The sequence below is a fragment of the Amblyraja radiata genome, chromosome 26 (assembly GCF_010909765.2).
Source record: "Amblyraja radiata isolate CabotCenter1 chromosome 26, sAmbRad1.1.pri, whole genome shotgun sequence".
Classification (NCBI taxonomy): Eukaryota; Metazoa; Chordata; class Chondrichthyes; order Rajiformes; family Rajidae; genus Amblyraja; species Amblyraja radiata.
The window spans coordinates 28,036,150-28,055,465 of NC_045981.1; the positions used below are offsets into that span (position 1 = coordinate 28,036,150).

General features: G+C 44.2%; 1 protein-coding gene and 1 long non-coding RNA gene across 4 annotated transcripts in view; one reads left to right on the forward strand and one right to left on the reverse strand.

Annotated features, from left to right (window-relative positions):
* Positions 1-19,316, forward strand: part of sdk2 (sidekick cell adhesion molecule 2) — a 659,639-nt gene that overhangs the window by 615,396 nt on the left and 24,927 nt on the right. The window lies entirely within an intron of this gene.
* On the reverse strand, positions 881-17,424 carry LOC116988085. Its single transcript, XR_004415855.1, has 3 exons — positions 17,330-17,424; positions 3,782-3,789; positions 881-924 (listed from the first exon to the last, which is right to left on the reverse strand). It is a non-coding gene; the product is annotated as an uncharacterized LOC116988085 (long non-coding RNA).

Consider the following 19,316-nt stretch of genomic DNA (forward strand, 5'->3'; position numbering starts at 1 on the left):
GTCGCAAAATGAATTAGCCGAGGTCATGACCTTGCGTCACCGGGCGTCACCCGCAGGACAACCTACGTCAGCGTACGACAGAGCGCACAACATGATAAGACATTCTGGCGAATGTCCGGTCACTCACCAACAAGCTGGATGAGGTAAGGCTCTGGATCAACATCCAGCGATCCCTGAAAGACTGCTGTGTGCTGATCTTCACAGAGACCTGGCTCAGCGCGCTGGTTCCCGATGGGGCTGTGGACCCTAACCTGCATCGTGCTGATAGAACAAAGGCAGGGCCGGTGCTAGGAATTGCGGGGCCCAATTAGAAAATTGATGGCGGGGCCCCTACTCTAGAAAAAGTAAAAATTTATGTATGTTTATATTTCGTGTAGTATGCTCGTCTTTAACCAAAAAAAACATTAAATGCTTGATATACTAAAATTTTGAAAAACTATATGAAAGTGTCACACATCTAATAAAATGAGCGGCACTTTGAAAGATTGAATGTGTGTGTGTGTGTGTGTTTATGAGTGTATGCGATTGTGTCTCTGTGTCTGTGTGACTGAGTGTGTGTGTTTGTGTGTATGCGTCTGTGTGTGTGCGTGCATGGCCGGCCTTAGGGGGTTTAAACGGTTTAGAGGTGTTTAGAGGGCTTCAGATGGGTTCAGGTGTGTTTACAATTGTTTAGAGGGGAATAGGGGGGCTAGAGGGGGTTTAGAGGTGTTCAGAGGGTCCCAGAGGGGTTTAGAGACGTTATAAGCCCCCCGTGAGAAATTGTATTTCTCTGAAATTGAAGATAGACATAAAGCTGGAGTAACTCAGCAGACAGGCAGCGCAGCGACTCTGGAGAGAAGACCCTTCTTCAGACCGAACTGAACTCGCGTCGGTGAGAGTACTTGTGATTGTCTGAAGAAGGGTCTCGACCAGAAACACAACCCTCTCCCCAGAGCCGCTGCCCGTCCCGCTGAGCCACCTTCAACTTCAGAGCCAAACAAAAAACACAGAGTGCTGGAGGAACTCAGCGGGCCAGGCGAATGCCTCACCAGCTGAGTTTCTCCAGCATTTTTGTCTACCGCTAAACATCAATGATTCCGGGAATGCTGAGGGGACAGGGTGATAGAGAGGGAGTAGGAGAGCTAGAGAGAGACGAGACGGGGAGCGGGAGAGAGAGCGCGAGAGAAAGAGGGAGGGAGGGAGTGAGCAAAAGACAGAGAGACACAACGTGGGTCGGTAGGTGAATGACTAACCTGCACACCAGGAAGAAGCCCCTTCTCGCGGTCCGGGGCCCTCACTCATGATGGTGAGTTAAATGAAATTCTCAACGTGTCATCGATCTACATTCCTCAGTAATGTAATTGTGTTTTAAACAAGTATTAATGACGCCGCGTGAATTTTATTCAAAGGAACACGGCGTCATTAAATGAGTCTGAAGAAGGGTTTCGGCCCGAAACGTCGCCTATTTCCTTCGCTCCATAGATGCTGCTGCACCCGCTGAGTTTCCCCAGCAATTTTGTGTACCTTCGATATTCCAGCATCTGCAGTTCCCTTTTGAACACGGCGTCATTAATACTTGTTCAAAACACTATAACATTTACTGAGGAATGTGGATAGATGCAGATTCATGACATCGCATAACAAGGTATTAACTACTTACCGTTAAGAAGTGCTAACAGCACTAGTTAACAAATCGTTTGTGTATGATGGCCGTGCAGCGGTTGTTATGCATGTTCGTTTAAAAAAAATCCGGATGGCGAATTTAAAAAAATCTTTATTTAACAAAGAGAATTCGTATTTCCGTACGAAATACTGAACATTAGTGCGGGGCCCCCATTAGGCGCGGGGCCCAATTGGGAGCAATCGGTCAAATCGGCTTAACGCCGGCCCTGAACAAGGACTCCGGTAAGAGCAAGGGTGGCGGGCTCTGCATCTACATCAACAATGACTGGTGTACCAACCACACTGCAATAGAGAGCTACTGTTCCCCAGACCTGGAATACCTACTGCTTAAATGTAGGCCGTTTTACCTGCCTCGGGAGTTTACTGTGGTTATCATCATGGCCATATACATCCCACCACAGGCTAATGCTAACCTAGCACTAGCACAGCTGCACTCGGCCATCAGTAAGCAGCAGGATGCTCACCCCGACGGTGCCTTCATTGTTGCAGGGGACTTTAACCAGGTCGACCTACGAGCCACACTCCGCAAATTCTACCAGCATGTGCAGTGCCCTACCAGGGGCTCAAACACACTGGATAAAGTGTACACCAACATCAAGGACACTTACAGAGCTCTCCCCTGCCCATCCCTGGGGCAATCCGATCACCTCTCACTGTTTCTACTGCCTGCATACAAACCCCTCATCCGCAAGACCAAACCTGCAATAAGGACGGTCAAAATATGGCCCAAGGATGCCACTCTACAACTCCAGGACTGCTTTGATCGCACCGACTGGGACCTGTTTGAACAACAGGCTACCAGTGGTACAGAGGTAGACTTGGAGGAGTACACATCCACTGTGCTCTCCTACATCAACTGCTGTGTGGAGACTGTCACAGTGGACAAGCAAATAAAGATGTTCCCAAACCGGAAACCCTGGATGAACAAGGAGGTTCAGGATCTGCTAAGGGCACGCAACAATGCCTTTAAATCCAGGGACACTTCTGCCTACAGTGCAACCAGGTCGAACCTGAACAAAGGCATAAAAAAGGCCAAAGACATCCACAGGCAAAGAGTAGAAGAACACTTCAATGCCGCGGACACCAGAAGCATGTGGCAGTGTGTCAGGGACATCACTGACTACAAGAGCAGCCCCGCCTGCCCCCACGGTGATATCACACTGGCCAACGAACTGAACACCTTCTTTGCCCGGTTCAAAACTGGCAACACCACCAGGAGTGGAATAACCCCGGCCATGGCGGAGGAACAGGGAGCACTCAGGAGGTACAGTGCACTCTGCGTAGGATCAATCCACGCAAGGCTGCAGGCCCGGATGGAGTCCAGGGAAGGGTACTAAAGGACTGTGCTGTACAGCTGGCGGAGGTATTCACGAGAATCTTCAATCTATCTCTATCTCTGGCAACGGTCCCCAAGTGCCTGAAAACAGCCACCATAGTGCCGGTGCCGAAAAAGTCCAAAGTCACCAACCTGAACGACTACCGCCCGGTTGCCCTAACTCCAATCCCAATGAAGTGCTTCGAAAGGCTGGTCCTCTCCCATATCAAATCCAGCATCCCTGCCTCACTGGACTCTCATCAATTTGCATACAGGGCAAATAGATCAACAGAGGATGCCATCTCTCTGGCTCTTCACACTGTCCTGACTCACCTGGACAGACAGGGCACGTACGTGAGGATGCTCTTCGTTGACTATAGCTCTGCATTCAATACGATCATCCCCACCAAGCTCACCACCAAACTCCACCAGCTAGGCCTCAGCTTGTCGATATGCGATTGGATCCTGAACTTTCTGACGGAGCGACCGCAGGCAGTGAGACTGGGCCCGCACCTGTCCTCCACTATCACCCTGAGCACCGGCACACCACAGGGCTGTGTACTAAGCCCCATGCTCTACTCCCTCTTCACTCACGACTGTGTTCCTGCATTCGACACCAACACCATCGTGAAGTTTGCAGACGACACAACAGTGATTGGGCTGATCACCAACGGTGATGAAACAAAATACAGGGCGGAGGTGCAGAACCTGGCGGACTGGTGCACACGTAACAACTTGTCACTAAACACCTCCAAGACCAAGGAGCTGATTATTGACTTCAGGAGGTCCCATAATGGAGAATACGCCCCAATCTCCATTTACGGGGAAAGTGTGGAGAGAGTGTCCAGCTTTAAGTTTCTGGGCACTCACATTTCAGAGGACCTCACATGGTCCACCAACACCGCTGCGCTGGTCAAGAAGGCACAGCAACGACTGTTCTTCCTGAGGACATTAAAAAAGACTGGTCTGCCCCAACAGCTGCTGACAACGTTTTACCGCTGCACCACAAAGAACATATTAACGTATGGCATCTCTGTGTGGTATCTCAGCTGCACGGAGGCGGAGAGGAGAGCTCTTCAGCGCGTCGTCAACAGAGCGCAGAGGATCATTGGGACAGAGCTACCAGCCTTGGAGGGCATCTACCACACACGGTGCCTCAGGAAGGCCGTCAGCATCCATAAAGACTCATCACACCCCTGTAACGGTCTGTTCGAACTACTTCCCTCCGGCAGACATTACAAGGCCTTCTACGCCCGAACCTCCAGACTCAGAAACAGCTTTATTCCAAGAGCTATAGCGGCTCTGAACCGGCCCTGCTGAGTGCCCCCCACCCACCCTGGACTGTCTCCCTCGGATGGTCACGACACACAGCTTATTTATTTATTTTACTTTTCTTTTTCATCGGTTGGAGCTGCATACTAAATCTCGTTGCACTGACGTGCAATGACAATAAAAGATATTATTATTAGGTGTTGCGGAAAGATTTTGAACATTCCAAAAAATCCAGCGGTGGCAAAGAGACACCGCGTGGCATCACATGCATCACCCCTCGTCACGCCGCGACCACGCCGTGACAACCTCTTCTCAGGCTGTCGTCGAAAATGTCGCCCAAGTGGGATAGGCCCTTAAGAGTTAAATGCGGAAAAACTAATAAAAAACAGCATGTGAATGGAATCTTGATGACACTGTCTGCAGATGTAGTGGAAACAGGTTCCACTGTGGCCTTCAAGAGGAAAAAGGATAAATATGCAGAAACATTTGCAGTACCACAGAGAACATGCCAATGGATGTAATTCATGAGTTGTCCTGGCATGGACATACTGGGCTGAATGGGTTCCTGACTGGAACCATTCTATGACTGAATTATTATACCGCACAAACATTGTTGAGCTGGATAGCCTGCTACACAACAACTCAAGCCTGCTACACAACAACTTCTAACCCCATCACATACCTTTCTGACCCTTTACCCTCATGTGTTTCCCCCAGTTTGTTTAAATACAAATACAAGCATCCTCTTTGTTTTACTGATACCTGTGGTTCCAGCCACTCTCTTGCTAAAGAGTCTTTCCCTAATTTATTGGTGATCATGCAAAGTTTATCCCTTGGATTATTTTTCCAAAGATAGAGGACCTGGTCTGTTCATTCTTTCCTTTCTGGTATAATCCTTCAGTTCTGCTGCTATCAAAGGTTTTACATGTTTTTATAGTCACAGGTCATAGAGCATGGAAACTAGCCATTCGGCCCAACTCATCCATGCTGAACAAGATGCCCCATTTAAGCTTGTCCCTTTTGTCTGCAATTGGTCCATATCCCTTGAAACCTTTCCCATCCATGCAGCTGTCCAAGTGTCCTTTAAATGTTATTCTAGTAGCTGCCACAATTACTTTCTATGTCAGCTCATTCCATATACCCACCACTCTCTGTGTAGAAAAAGTTGCCCATCAGGTTCCTATTAAATCTTTCCCCTCTCATCTTAATCCTCTGTCCTCTCATTCTTAATGCACCTACCCTGGGTAAAAGACAACATAAATACCAAAGCATTTTCATTCCGAGTGTGATTTAGTGAATGTTCTACACTCGGGTGAATGTATTATTCGATTACTGAAACTAATCCTGACTCTGACCTTGCTCACTGAGAAGCAGGAGTCACCCGACGGTGATCAGGAGGATTTTGCTCAGTCATGCTTTCGATGCCAACTCAAGGGAGGTTTATTAATAACACAGACCTGGAATACTCTGGGCGCTTTCACTCAACTGCGTTTAACAATACCCCAATTATGTGATATACATTTGTTGGTTACATTTATAAAATTAATTTCATTATAATCGTGAGGGGAATAGATTGGGTAGATGCAGAGAGACTTTTTTTTTCATCCAAGGAAGGGGAATCAAGAAATAGAAGGAAAGAAACAAAGTTCTGGAATTACCCAGCAGGTCAGGCAGCGTACCTGTAGAACATTGATAGGTGATGTTTCGAGTCAGGGCTCTTCTTTAGAAAGTGGTGGGTATATGGAACGAGCTGCCAGAGCAAGTAGTTGAGGCAGGTACATAAATAGAAAAGATTAAGAGGGATATGGGCCAAGCATGGGTAAAGAGCACTAGCTTAGATGGAACATCTTGGTTGGTATAGAGAAGTTGGGCCAAAGGGCTTGTTTTTTGTGCTGTATGATTCTAACTCATTCTTCTTTATATGGCCAGGTAGCCGGTTTTTCCAACATGAACCAAAATAGTTTATCCAGATATTCAGGTATCAGAGAAAACAACCAGGTCAGTCAATGCCTTCCAAAGCTCATAAACATGGATATCTGCCTTGTAAACAAGTAGATGCTTAGGCTAGCTATGTTTCTAACTGCTGTCTCAGCTTTCATCAGCACAAATGATAACAGCGTGGAACCTTCCAGCTTGCATGGTTCAGTACCACGCTGAGCCTTTAGGCCGTATTGTGAAAGGTGAGAAGTAGAATTTAAAAACTATACTACATATGTGCAATTCCATCATCACTGGGGAAGTGAGCCGTTTATTATTGCAGTGACTTGTAGAGCCGCAGGTTAGTTTTAATGATGTTTTGGGGTTTTAAACATGGACACACTTTAAGTGGTCTTTGAACATTTTTATCCTAGTTACTATCCCAGAGCATGCAATACTGTTTTGGGAAGAAAAATAAAATTGTTCAGAATTGCTACGTTAAAAACTGCAAAGGGCAATTGGTGCCCAAATCCAACAGTTGTTTCTCTTCACAGATCGGTTTAGTTTCAAAATGGAATTTCTCAACAGGGATTTGACAGAAACTATGTATGTTATATTTATTGTTTGGTTTAATGTTTCCTTGATTACTTTTCCCTTATCAACTTCCTTCCACTGTGGGATAGCCATCTGTCAGTTCTTGAACTGGGCAGTCTGGTTTCAGGGCCAGCTGCCCAGTATATTAATTATTGTAAATAAGATGGGATAAATCTGCTTGCTGCATGCTTGAATGTTCTTGGCACCTCAATGTGCTGGGTTTATGCAAGAGCAACTGAACTGCACGAATAAGAAAATGCCAAATTCAATCCAACTCTGCAGACTTGAGCTGAAGCAGCTAGTGAGAGCAACTACACTTTCCAACACGAATAAACCTTCCTATTGCTTTGCCTTCATGTCTACTCCAGTCTCTGTAGCAAGCGTAAAAAAATCTCAATGGACAAAACACAAGGTGCTGGAGCAACTCAGCAGGTCTGGAAGAACTTAAAACGTCATCCGTTCATTCCCTCCCGTGATGCTGCCCGACTCGTTGAGGGTTCCTCCAGCACTTTGTGATTTGCTTAAGATACCAGCATCTGCAGTCTCCTAGTCTCTCCTAGTCTTTATTATCAGGTGGAAGTCTGCTCAGGTACATAACTGAAAGCTGACCTAAACATGGTCCAACCCTATTCAGTCCAAGCCTACACACCAGTAGGTGCTCACCCAATAATCAAATTGTAATTTCTCTACCACACCCCATCCAACCATTGTTATCTATACTGCAATCTCAAATACGCTTTACAATTGTTCAAAGATGATTGATTACGAATCAGAGGAGACGTGGGAATACTAAGCAATTCATCCTAACATTGGTAAAGTACTTGAGCACAGTCAATTGTTTCAGAGTGCAGATATTTGGTCAGAATTTGGTCAATGTGACCGTAACCCATCAGGTCGTCTTGGGTGGAGATCAGGTAACCTGGACACTTACTAGTGCCCTGTAATGGAGAGCAAGTGTTACAACTCAAGTCTACTTGTGATTGAACAGGTTTTGATCAGACACTCGGAACAGTTACTCATATATCGGGAAAGATATTGAAACTGTACCACTGTTTGAGATCACAGGAGATTGTATAGCAAGTTTAAAGCAAAAAAATGATGTTCATTTTGTATTTACTGACTTATCTAATAAATTGGATTAAATTAACTATGCCGCTCAGTTGCCAATTCATTCTTAAAAATATTACTTTTTGCCGTACTTTTAGAATTATAACACTTTGCACGGAGAACAGATGAAATTAATCAAATTCCTGCTATGTTTAGTATTACCAACATTTTCTATTTGATTTCATTATTCCAGTGAAAGTAGAATTTTACTTTCTGATCAAGTGCTGGCTGATTCAGTCTGAGCGAACTGTTGAAGGGAAGAGAACCACAGTGCCGTGAAGGTAAATCTTCATACGGAATTATGCTCTTTGTGGTTGGGTTCCCTGAGCTCTGCATGCAAGTGAAGGAAAGAGAGGTGAAATGTTAGCATGCTGCAAATACCACAGAGGACTGGAGTTGAATTTGTTGCTGCCAGAACTGCGATTTGAACAAAATCACAGCAGCAGTGTTGGAGTGGACCACAGAGGATCAAAGTGGAGAATGATGCCTGGATTAGAAGTATTAGCTATCATGAAAAGTCAGACTGACATGGGGTTTTTTTCTCTGGAATGTCAGAGGTTCAAGAGAGACCTGACAGAAACATATAAAATGATAAGAGGCACAGATAGAGTTGCCAGTCAGAAGTCAAAACAAGGAATTGCACATACTGGTTTACAAAGAAAAACACACATAAGGTGAGAAGGGCAAAGTTCAAAGGATATGTGCAGGGCAAGTTTTTTTTTTACACAGAGGGTGATGGGTGCCTGGAATGCACTGCCAGAGGTGGTGGTGGACGCAGATAAAATAATGGCATTTTAAAAACTTTAGAACAAGCATGTTTATGTTCTAATAGTAGGATAGGTGCCTTTGTATAATGATCTAGAAGATCAAGCTGGATGAGAAGCCCAATCCTCTGGGTCAGTATACAGCTATGGTAAAAGTCACCAAGAATGCCATTCATATCTTTGGTTCTATAATATGGTTGATTGTTGGAGAGGGAGAATGGGATTTGAATGGTTCCCTCCAGTTAGGTGTAAAAAAATGTGAATTATAAAAAGCATCAAACACTGAAGAGCTGCTTCACAGAACCAAAGGCCTTCATAGTTCATCTTGCTGGGTAAGAAAGCCTCCAACAAGGAGAGTGGTGCACAGTGAACAGCCAAGGAAGAGGAAATGACAGGATGAGGATGATGAAGTCTATGGCAGGAGCTCTGGTTGATGCTGTGAATTTGGTAATCACATTGGAGAGGCATGCTGCAAAATCTGCTGAAGTTCTAATTTATGTTGGCACAGTGAGGAAAGCAATGGTAGACCATTGCCTAGAAATTGGACTCTAGGCATTTCTGTTGTAGAAAATGGTTGCTGCATGAAGCACAAATGCCAAGTTAGATCACCAAAAAATTGTGAAATTGGGACTTAGCTTTACAAAATATCATGTATTAGAGGCAACTAAATTGATGGAAGAGGCTGGGCTAACACCGTATCAAAAGTTATAGCACATAGTCCTTAAAAGTGCACGCACAATAATTCATCTTACAATGCTCAGCACCTCCTCACTTTACCTGTCTCCACTGTCTGCAATATTTAATCATGGCCATTTGACACTGCTATTTGTATCATCAGTATTTGTTTCATGGCTCTTATTTTTATACAGAAATCAAAAGGCAATTGCTCCAAATGAATTTGGTTGAAACAACCTCACTATATTTTTAGTTACACATATACATGGTTCTTCTTCCTATGAGCACCCCTTTAAGTTTGGAATGTATTTCTTCACTACATTTACATTTTTTGTATTGCAGGCATTGCCTCCCCTGCAAATGTAAAAAACATTTAAAGCATAAGTAGAAGTAGTTGACAAAAGGACACAAAGTAGTGGAATAACTCAGCAGGTCAGGCAGCATCTCTGGAGCGTATGTATGGGTGATTTTAGGGTTGAGTTCCTTTTTCAGACAGAAGTAATTGAGACAGGATAGGAACCCAAGGGGCAGGTTTTTTTTTACTCAGAAGGTGGTGGGTACGTGGAAGGAGCTGCCAGAGGAGCTAGATGAGGCAGGCGCTATAACAATGTTTAAAAGACATTTGAACAGGTACATGGGTTGGAAAGGTTTAGAGGGATATAAACCAAATTAGATTATTTTAGATGAAATATCTCGGTCGGCATGGACGAGTTGGGTCGCGGGGCCTGTTTCCTCGCTGTATAACTATTTAATGAATCAACATGAGGAAGCCCATCTTTCCTTTGATACAAGACCACTGCTCCACGCAGTTGGCTCAACGGGACCTAACCAAACCTTGCACAATAAATATTTCCTTACTTTTGTGTTTCGTACCTTGCGGTACAGGCTAATTTTTAAACATTGTGTTAGTTTTCCAGTGTAAAATGAGATAAAACGTCCTTCCCATGGCGAGCCATCCGTGGTCACCGCGGGCCTTAAAACATCTCCAAATGTTCCTTCTGTGGACCCCCCACTGAAGTCAACCAGCTGCTCCGTGGCCTCTCTCCAGTAGTGAGACATACACAAACAGAGCCATACGTAGAGGGCTAAACAAGCCCAGCCCATAAGCAGCTCAACAAAACTTTATGAGCAGGGGAACTCCAAATGCCGCTTTCACTGGATGTCGGATGCATCTGACATTCACACGCACTTCAAAACTATTCAGTATCAAAATATGCAAACGCTACAGAACAATTGAGACATTGAACAGAATGCCATGAACTTTGAAAAGTGAACAATGGAATTATTTGCCGTGCTCTCTCGCACATGTTCTTCACAAATTGAAATCAGTGGAGTTCTTGAAGAAGGGTCCCAGCCCGAAACGTCACTTGTTCTCCAGAGATGCTGCCTGACCCGCTGAGTTACTCCAGTACTTGGTGTCCTTTTGTGGAGTTCTTGGTTCTGCATTTGGTCTGTGGATACAGAGTGCAGCGTCCCCGCATACAGACGGAAAGCTGTGCAGTTTATCCAGCCTGTGGACTCCACGAGGAGTCCGGTACAGGAAACTGTCAGCCTCGCACATACTGAACTTCTGGGTTCATGGGCGAACCCGTACTTGGAGCAGTTTACTTATCTCGTCAAATCTTGTCCTGCGTTTATTTTAAATATATAAAATATTGCAGATGCTGTGATTTCTAAACTAAGCATATGATGCTGACATCTGTGGCAGCATCTGTTTAAACAGTTCATTGCTCAGCTTCCTGGCAAAGGCCCACACAGGCAATGCTCCCGTGCTTCCTTGCTAAAGATGCTGACCGAATTGCCCAGAGCTTCCAGCATCTAATATACATCCCCCTAAAGTTGTATTCCAGTCCCATTTGTAATCCTTGCTTTTCGTCTTTCATTTAATCTTGAGATCATGATGTATGCTTGGCTACATTCCTCAACGTTTCCATGCTTTGAGTCTGCATGCATCCACTTGGTTTTTCCAACCGTGGAATTACTTCCTGTGAGATGGTAGATTAACTGATCATATCGAGAAAAAAACTTCATGAATTGCAAATAGATCGTCAACTGCCTTGCAGATTAGTAACGCAGAATAGAAATGTTACTTTCAATTGTCTGCGTTCACGTTTGTTTGCCAAGCATATTTTAAGCACAAGTTCTGTCTGTCCGGTGTAATTACTGGAGGAGAGCTCTGGGGCGTGTGACCACTCGGACTCAGTGACTGCAGAGTGAGCATTCTAGCATTTAATCACACGCTGCTCCTTGGAGAGCAGCCATCGCACTCATTCACGGCTGATCTTCTTTACTTTTTTTAAATTATGTAGCCATTGGACTGTTAATGTTCATAAGGTTTATTATTCTCCTGTGAGGCATGATCACATTTTTTTCATCCCTTTTCATTGTCAGCAAGCTTGAAATATAATGCTTTATTTCACTAAACATTGAAAGATATCAGAAACCAGAGAATGGGGGAAAGACTGGAATTAATTTGCTGAGAAAGATTAATTGGTGAAAGGAAGTACAAAGTGACAAGCTTGAAATGGGCCAGAAGAATGGGCCAGAAGAATGACATTTCCTGAGATCATTAGAAGAGAGTTACAGAGGGGTAGAAATGGAAAGTGGGCAAGTCAGGTCACTGTTTAAATTTGCCATAAATTATTATTTCTTCGGTCACAGAGTCATGGAAACAAGCCCTTCGGCCCAACTCATCCATGAAGGCCAAGATGCCCCGTCTAAACTAGTCCCACTTTCCCACATTTCGTTCATATCCCTTTAAACCTTTGAACCTGTACCTGTGTAAATGTTGTTATTGTACCTGCCTCAGCTACTTCCTCTGGCAGCTCATCCTATATAACCACCAGCATCTGTGTGTTTAGAGATAGAGCATGGAAACAGGCCTTTCGGCCCACCAAGTCGGCGCTGACCATCGATCACCCATTCACACTACTTCTATGTTATCCCACTTTCGTATCCCACTTTTGCATCCACTCCCTGCACACTAGGGGTAATTTACAGCGGGACAATTAACCTACAAACCCGCACGTTTTGGAATGTGGGAGGAAACTGGAGCAACCGGAGGAAACCTACGTGGTCACATGGAAAACGTGCAAACTCCATATAGACATCACACAAGGTCAGGAACGAAACTGGATCTCTGGCGCTGTGCGACAGAAGCTCTACCAGCTGTGACACTGTGGCAGCCAACTATTTTAATCAATATTACTGTGGTAACTCCAAACAATCTAACCTGCTTCCTGCCTTGGGCTGAGTTTTTGTCACTAACAAAACTATCGGGATTAACATCACTGTGAATAAAATAAATTATAAATGTTTCCTCTTTAAGCCATCCATCTGTGCTAAGATATAGAGCCTCGCCTGCTTGTAGCTGACGAATTGACAGCTCCTAATGACAAACAAACTAACAAGAAGGAACTCACCGTCTAAGCTAATTATATACTTGCTGAAAATATATTAGCAAGCCTTGTAAATTCTAACTGTCCTCAGTTAGAGGGAGTGTTATAAATGAGAATAATCTTTCCCCCACCATCAACATATTATTTCAGAAATAAGATCTTCAAAGGACAACTCTGGTGCTTCCCAGAGTTTCAGTGAAAGAATTCATCAAAAAAATACAAGAAATACAAAACAGTATATGGCTTTTTTTGCATAAGTTGTGTCCAGTCTGTACATTCACAGCATTATGAAGTCAACACATTCATAATGTAATCTCATTGGTACATCCTACAAACAAAGTAGCAATACAACTTCTTAGCAATATACAGGAAGTTCCCAGGTTACAACAGGGTTCCATTCCAGAGAGCTGTGTGTCACCTGAACTGTTCATGTCAGTGATCAACATGATCTGTGTGTGGGAGAGGATCACAGGAACAGCAGTGATGGGAGAGTGAGAAGGCGTGGGCAGGGCAGGTTGCCAGCATCCTTACTGACTCAGTGAGTGAGGAATGAGTCTGCTCAGCACTCCCAGCTCTGCTCGGCTTCATGGGTCTTCTGAAACTACCTGTACTTCTTCAAAATTTTAAGAGGTTTAGCATTTCTCCAAATATTCTAATGCCCCTGTCCCACTTAGGAAACCTGAACGGAAACCTCTGGAGACTTTGCGCCCCACCCAAGGTTTCCGTGCGGTTCCCGGAGGTTGCAGGTAGTGGAAGCAGGTAGGGAGACTGACAAAAACCTCCGGGAACCTCCGGGAACCGCACGGAAACCTTGGGGGGGGGGGGGGGGGCGCAAAGTCTCCAAAGGTTTCCGTTCAGGTTTTCTAAGTGGGACAGGGGCATAACAACCCTCAACAGATGTACAGTAGAAAGTTCCCTAACAGGTTGCATCTTGGCTTGGGTCAGAAATTCCAATGCACAGGACTGTAAGTGACTGCAGAGAGTAGTGAACCCAGCATGGGCCATCATGGGCACAGCCCTCCCCCCCCCCCATCAAAAGCATCTACATGAGATGCTGCCTCAAGAAGGTGATATCTATCATCATGTCGATGCTGGATCCCCATCATCCAGGCCTTGCTCTCTTCTCACTGCTACCGTCAGGCAGGAGGTACAGAATCCTGTTGTCCCACACCAAAAAGTTTAGGAATACTACTTTGCTACAACCTTCTGGTTCTCACAACCCTAATCTAATATTGCAACAGAACCTTACGGAGCACCTCTTACACTATGGTCATAATTAATAGGAGCAGAATTAGGCCATTCGACCCATCAAGTCTACTCCGCCATTCAATCATGGCTGATCTATCTCTCCCTCCTAACCCGATTCTCCTGCTCATAACCACTGACACCCATACTAATCAAGAATCTATCTATCTCTGATTTAATCTCTGCACTACCATGGACTTGCTTTCTAATTATGGATTTTTTTGTATTAGTATATTTTATTGCACCGCCTTTTTCTTGTAGAACTGTCTTGTAGAACTTATGGGTACTTTGTGTATAATTTATGCTTTTTGTACATTGACTACATCTGTGATGCTGCCACAAGCAAGATTTTCATTGTACCGTACCTGACCAAACTTGTCCATTTGACAATAAACTTGGCTTGTTACGTCGGGTTTTTTGTAACCAGGGTAGGATCTGTAATGCATTACTGCAATAAACCCTGAACCTAGTGGACAAGTTCCAGGCCAATTCAGGTCATGGAAAAGTGGCCATTACTTCCCGATACAGACAGGTGCCTGAATAGAAACTCATTGCCCATGCAATGTTTTTACAAAGAAAATTTACTTATGTGTTGATGTGCTTTGCTGAACTCAGCTTAACAAACTGAGTTTGAGTTCTGAATCACTGAATAATATCAGTTAGAATAAAAGCCTCCATTTCCTGAATCCTCAGAAGTGAATGGTTTCAAATAAGCTGGTAAACAACACAAACTGAACAAATCTTTGTTTCCTCATCCATGTCAGGACTTGCGCAATCAAATATTTGCAATTTGACTATCATCTGAAGGCAGCAATACTGTTGTCAAAATTTAGTTGCTGCTTTAATTGAGTTCATACCAATGTTATTCGTAGATCAAGTAAGATATTCGAGCAAACGATTCAATGATCTGTACAAAGCAAAATTAGAGTGCCCCTGAATTGAAGCATATTCAGCCTCTCAGTGACTGTGTGACAAAGCCTGTTTTTTTTCTGCATGGTGACTACGTGTGATGGCATTCTGCCGTGTCACTGACGAGGGGAAAAGGATTTGTGGTTAACACAGAAGACCAGCCAGATGATATTGGCCAGCAGCCAGGATGGGGGAGGGGTGGGGACCTCCATCATTGGTTCGAGAGCAGGGAAACTAGAGCCTCTTTTGAAAGCTTTCACATCTAACTCTTTCCATCTGAAAGGACCTTTGTGTTTAAAATGAGGAGATTTCTCTTCAAATTTTTCTTCTCCAAACCACAGGCACATTTTGTTTTTTACTATTGTGGTATTTTAATATGCTACAGCACTTGAAAACAAGACTGCCTTACTATAACAGCAGCCTTTTTGTCAACATTCAAAGAATCTGATGAGAAACATTTTCCAACTTAATGATTTTGTTTGTTAGGGATTATTTAGGAGTAAAAGTGGTAAACTCAATATGTGTGTAGGAGAAAACATGCTTAATTCGATTCACTTGCAGCAGAGGAACTAAGCATTTAGAAATGCAAACTAACACTTAAATGAAAACGTATACAAAACTATTTCATATTACCACTGATTTATTATTATTGTATCAATCCTATATCTTCAGACTAACGGCTAATTTCATTTGGACATGCCATCCACCATATAAAATAGAAAATAAATTCCAGGCTTTTAAGATTTTAAGAAGATCTTAACCTTTGGTTAATTTGTTGCTCCATTTTGGTCTAAAACCATGATTGTTTATCCCCATATGATCTGCAGCCAAGGGAACAATTTTAGGTCATTTTTGGGACATGATAGCAGTCCTGCATGGAACTATCATCACTTCTGATCACTGCACTATGGACTTTGGTATTGCACTTTTATGGTTATCTGGTAGTATAGTTATTCATTTTGTTTAAGAAGGAACTGCAGATGCTGGAAAATCGAAGGTACACAAAATAAAATGCTGGAGAAACTCAGCGGGTGCAGCAGCATCTATGGAGCGAAGGAGATAGGCAACGCTTCGGGCGGAAACGTTGCCCATCTCCTTTGCTCCATAGATGCTGCTGCACCCGCAGAGTTTCTCCAGCATTTTTGTTTGTGTACCTACAGTTATTCATTTGTTGTATTAATGATTATTCTATATATTTATCTGTATTATTACGTTAATGGGTCTGTTAAGCTGCAGCAAGTAAGATTTTCATTGATCTATTGCCATACATATGACAATTAAACACTCTTGACATAACTGTCACGAGGCTTTAGATTCACACTCAAAAGGTCCCGAACTTCCTAAGAAATACTGTGGTGTCCAGCAACAGAACATTAGATTCCTGCAACTTCACAGTAGTTACGCTGGGTAATCTGTCAGCTGAACCCACGGCAGGTATAGATTTACCAAAACAAATCACCTTGGGTGAGGAGCATGTGCAAGATAAAGAGGTATGTTACAGACAAAATTACTTGCAATTTAAATACATTTAATAGTCTTTGTTTTATGGTTTTATTTGTTTTAAGAAGAATTATATAAATTATATTAACTTTACAAAACTAATAATATCATTTGAACAGTTGAAATGTTTTTCGATATATGTGACTGGACAAGCAGCAATAGTATTGGGAAATGGCAGCAATTGTGATGGGAAATGTTTCGCTCAAGACTCCAGCATTTGCAGTCTATTATGTTTTCAGAAATACTTGATTGTGTTCTAGTTTAACAGCTAGCAATGGCTTATGGGGGTGAGGTTTGATCTAAAATGAATGCATTGCTGTGGCCATGGGCTTCTTCCAGTCCTGGCATGAAATGCCCCTTACGATAAGAAACCCCTGAGTTATAGAGGGCCTCACACCACACATTGTGGTCAACTTCATTCAGGCAGCTGGTACCAAAAAATTCACATGCAGTTAAATGCAGATTGGGTGATTAGAGGTTTAGTGAACTGCTGCTTGCCAGGAAATTTAAGGTTGTTATGTGATCCCTTAAGGGCCTGTCCCACTTGGCCGTTATTTACGCGACAGGCCGGTAGTGACTGACGCTTGCGTCATCATGCGTCCGCACAGTCGTCTGGAGTGCGTGACGTCATTTGAATACCCAGTTTATGATATTTACCCAGTTTATGATATTTATGGTGATTTTCTAAAATGTTCCAGTTTCTTGAGTGGTGCTAGGAATTGGAAAAACTGCAGATGTAATGCCCCTATTTAAAAAAAGAGGTGAATGAAAAGTAACAAGCTGCATACCAAATTAATCTGTGGGAAGGAACTGCAGATGCTGGTTTAAATGGAAGATAGACACAAAATGCAGGAGTAACTCAGCGGGACCGGCAGCATCTCTGGAGAGAAGGAATGGATGATGTTTCAGTCTGAAGAAGGGTCTCGACCTGAAACATCGCCCATTCAACCCGAAACGTCATCCTGTCCCACTTGGCCGTTATTTACGCGACAGGCCGGTGGCGCGCGAAGATTTCGTGCAGTACGAAATCCTGGCGCGCTGCACGATACCGCGCACAACTCCACACTCCTCCTCAATACAATACAATACCATACAATTTATTTGTTATGATTTGTACCTCTTAAGGTTCAAACGAAATTTGGTTTCTGCAGTCATACGCACAAGAAAAAGAACCAAGACACAACACAATTTACACAAACATCCATCACAGTGAATCTCCTCCTCACTGTGATGGAAGGCAAAGTCTTATCTCTCCCCTGCACTCCTCCCGATGTCAGAGTCAAAGTCCCTGGCGGGCGATGGTAAGTGTCCCGCGGCCATTAAAGCCGCGCCGGGCGATGCAAAGCCCTGCTCCGGGTCTTGGTGTTGGAGACCCCGGCGTGCGCTAGCAAGCCCCACGGCCGATAAAGCCACGCCGGGCGATGTAAGCTCCAGGTACTTTTCAATCCCGCAACTCGGGCGGGAAAAGTCGCCGTTGCAGAAGCCCCGAAAAGCGGTCTCCCACCAGGGACCCGCGGGCTCCGGATGTCACTGTCCACCAGATCTGCGGTTGGAGCCTCCGAATCTCCGGGGTCGGGCCGCAGCAGCGCGCCACCACAGCTCTCCACACTCCGAACTCAGCCAGCTCCGCGATGGTGGGTAAGTCCGCAGGCTCCGCGGCTGGGGCCCCAGGTCGTTCCGGTTGGAGGCCGCTCCACGGTGCTAGGCCCCAACGACAACGGAGACCCGACAAAGAAAAGGTCGGGTTCACCGTACAGGGAAAAGATTAAAACATTTTCCCCACCCCCTGCCCCCCACACATATACTCAGTTAAAAAAAACCCACTATAACTACATTCAAACGAGACAAAAAATAAAAAATGACAGACGGACTGCAGAGGCCGCTGCGACGTGAGTCGCGCCGCCCACCCGGAACGCCACTCCATGCGCCCGTCCTGCACTACCCACACGTTACCCACATGCTACCAAGTCGCATAAATGGCGCGCAAATGACGGCCAAGTGGGACAGGCCCTTCAGTCCCCGAGAACAATAGCATACCTTTAGTGTCCCATAATGTTCACATAGAGAGTGTTGTTATTTATTTAATGTCCTGGATATGTCACACATCCTCATGTGATCAGCTAGACCTTAGAGAGGGATATCTGTACTCTGTAAAAATTCACCGTATCTCTAAACATGACAATAAAAAAACTAAATTAAATCTATCAATCTGTTAGATCTTAAATTGAATTATGAAATGTGGACATTTATTAAAAACAAGATGTTTCATGTTGAATCTAGCTTGATTCCACCCTTCCTATTTGCATTTACCACGGCAAGATGCAGAGTGGGACAAGCTGACCTCCCCCATCGCCTCCAGCCTCCAACCCTTTCGTCAACACAAGAGACATGCTGAGAGGTCACAAAGCCCTGGTTGGGAATGGGCCTCAGGCAGTGCATTGCTGAGAGCCTTCCCCCAGAATACCCTGACAACATTGTAGAGGAGAAACCTCATATCCTGTCAAAGCTGTAAGGACTTGCTTGAACAGCTTTTAATTGTCAATGTAAACCAAATAATTTAAAACACTGGAAAATAATTTGGAAGATTAAAATAAAGCTAAAGTAAAAGGTAACTAACTGAACTTGCCTTATTTATCTTTTCCCATCTAATCTTCAGGGCAGGAATCCCCATTCCAATGGATGGGAATTGCAAGTTAACTGGCATAACCAATGAGAGATGGACCCCTGGTATGATGGATGTGCAGAGAACAGTGGGATAAGGATCACATGCAAGCAGAGGAGATCACTTTATCTTAGCATCATGCACAAAGTGAACATTGTAGGCCAAAGGGCCTGATGCTCTACTGTGCTGTTCCAAGTTCTATGATGATGGAGAATTCCACACAATCATGCTCCACCAGGGGAATCTCCCCACTATCATGTCACCGAGCGTGTCCAGACCTACACAGATCTGTGCCA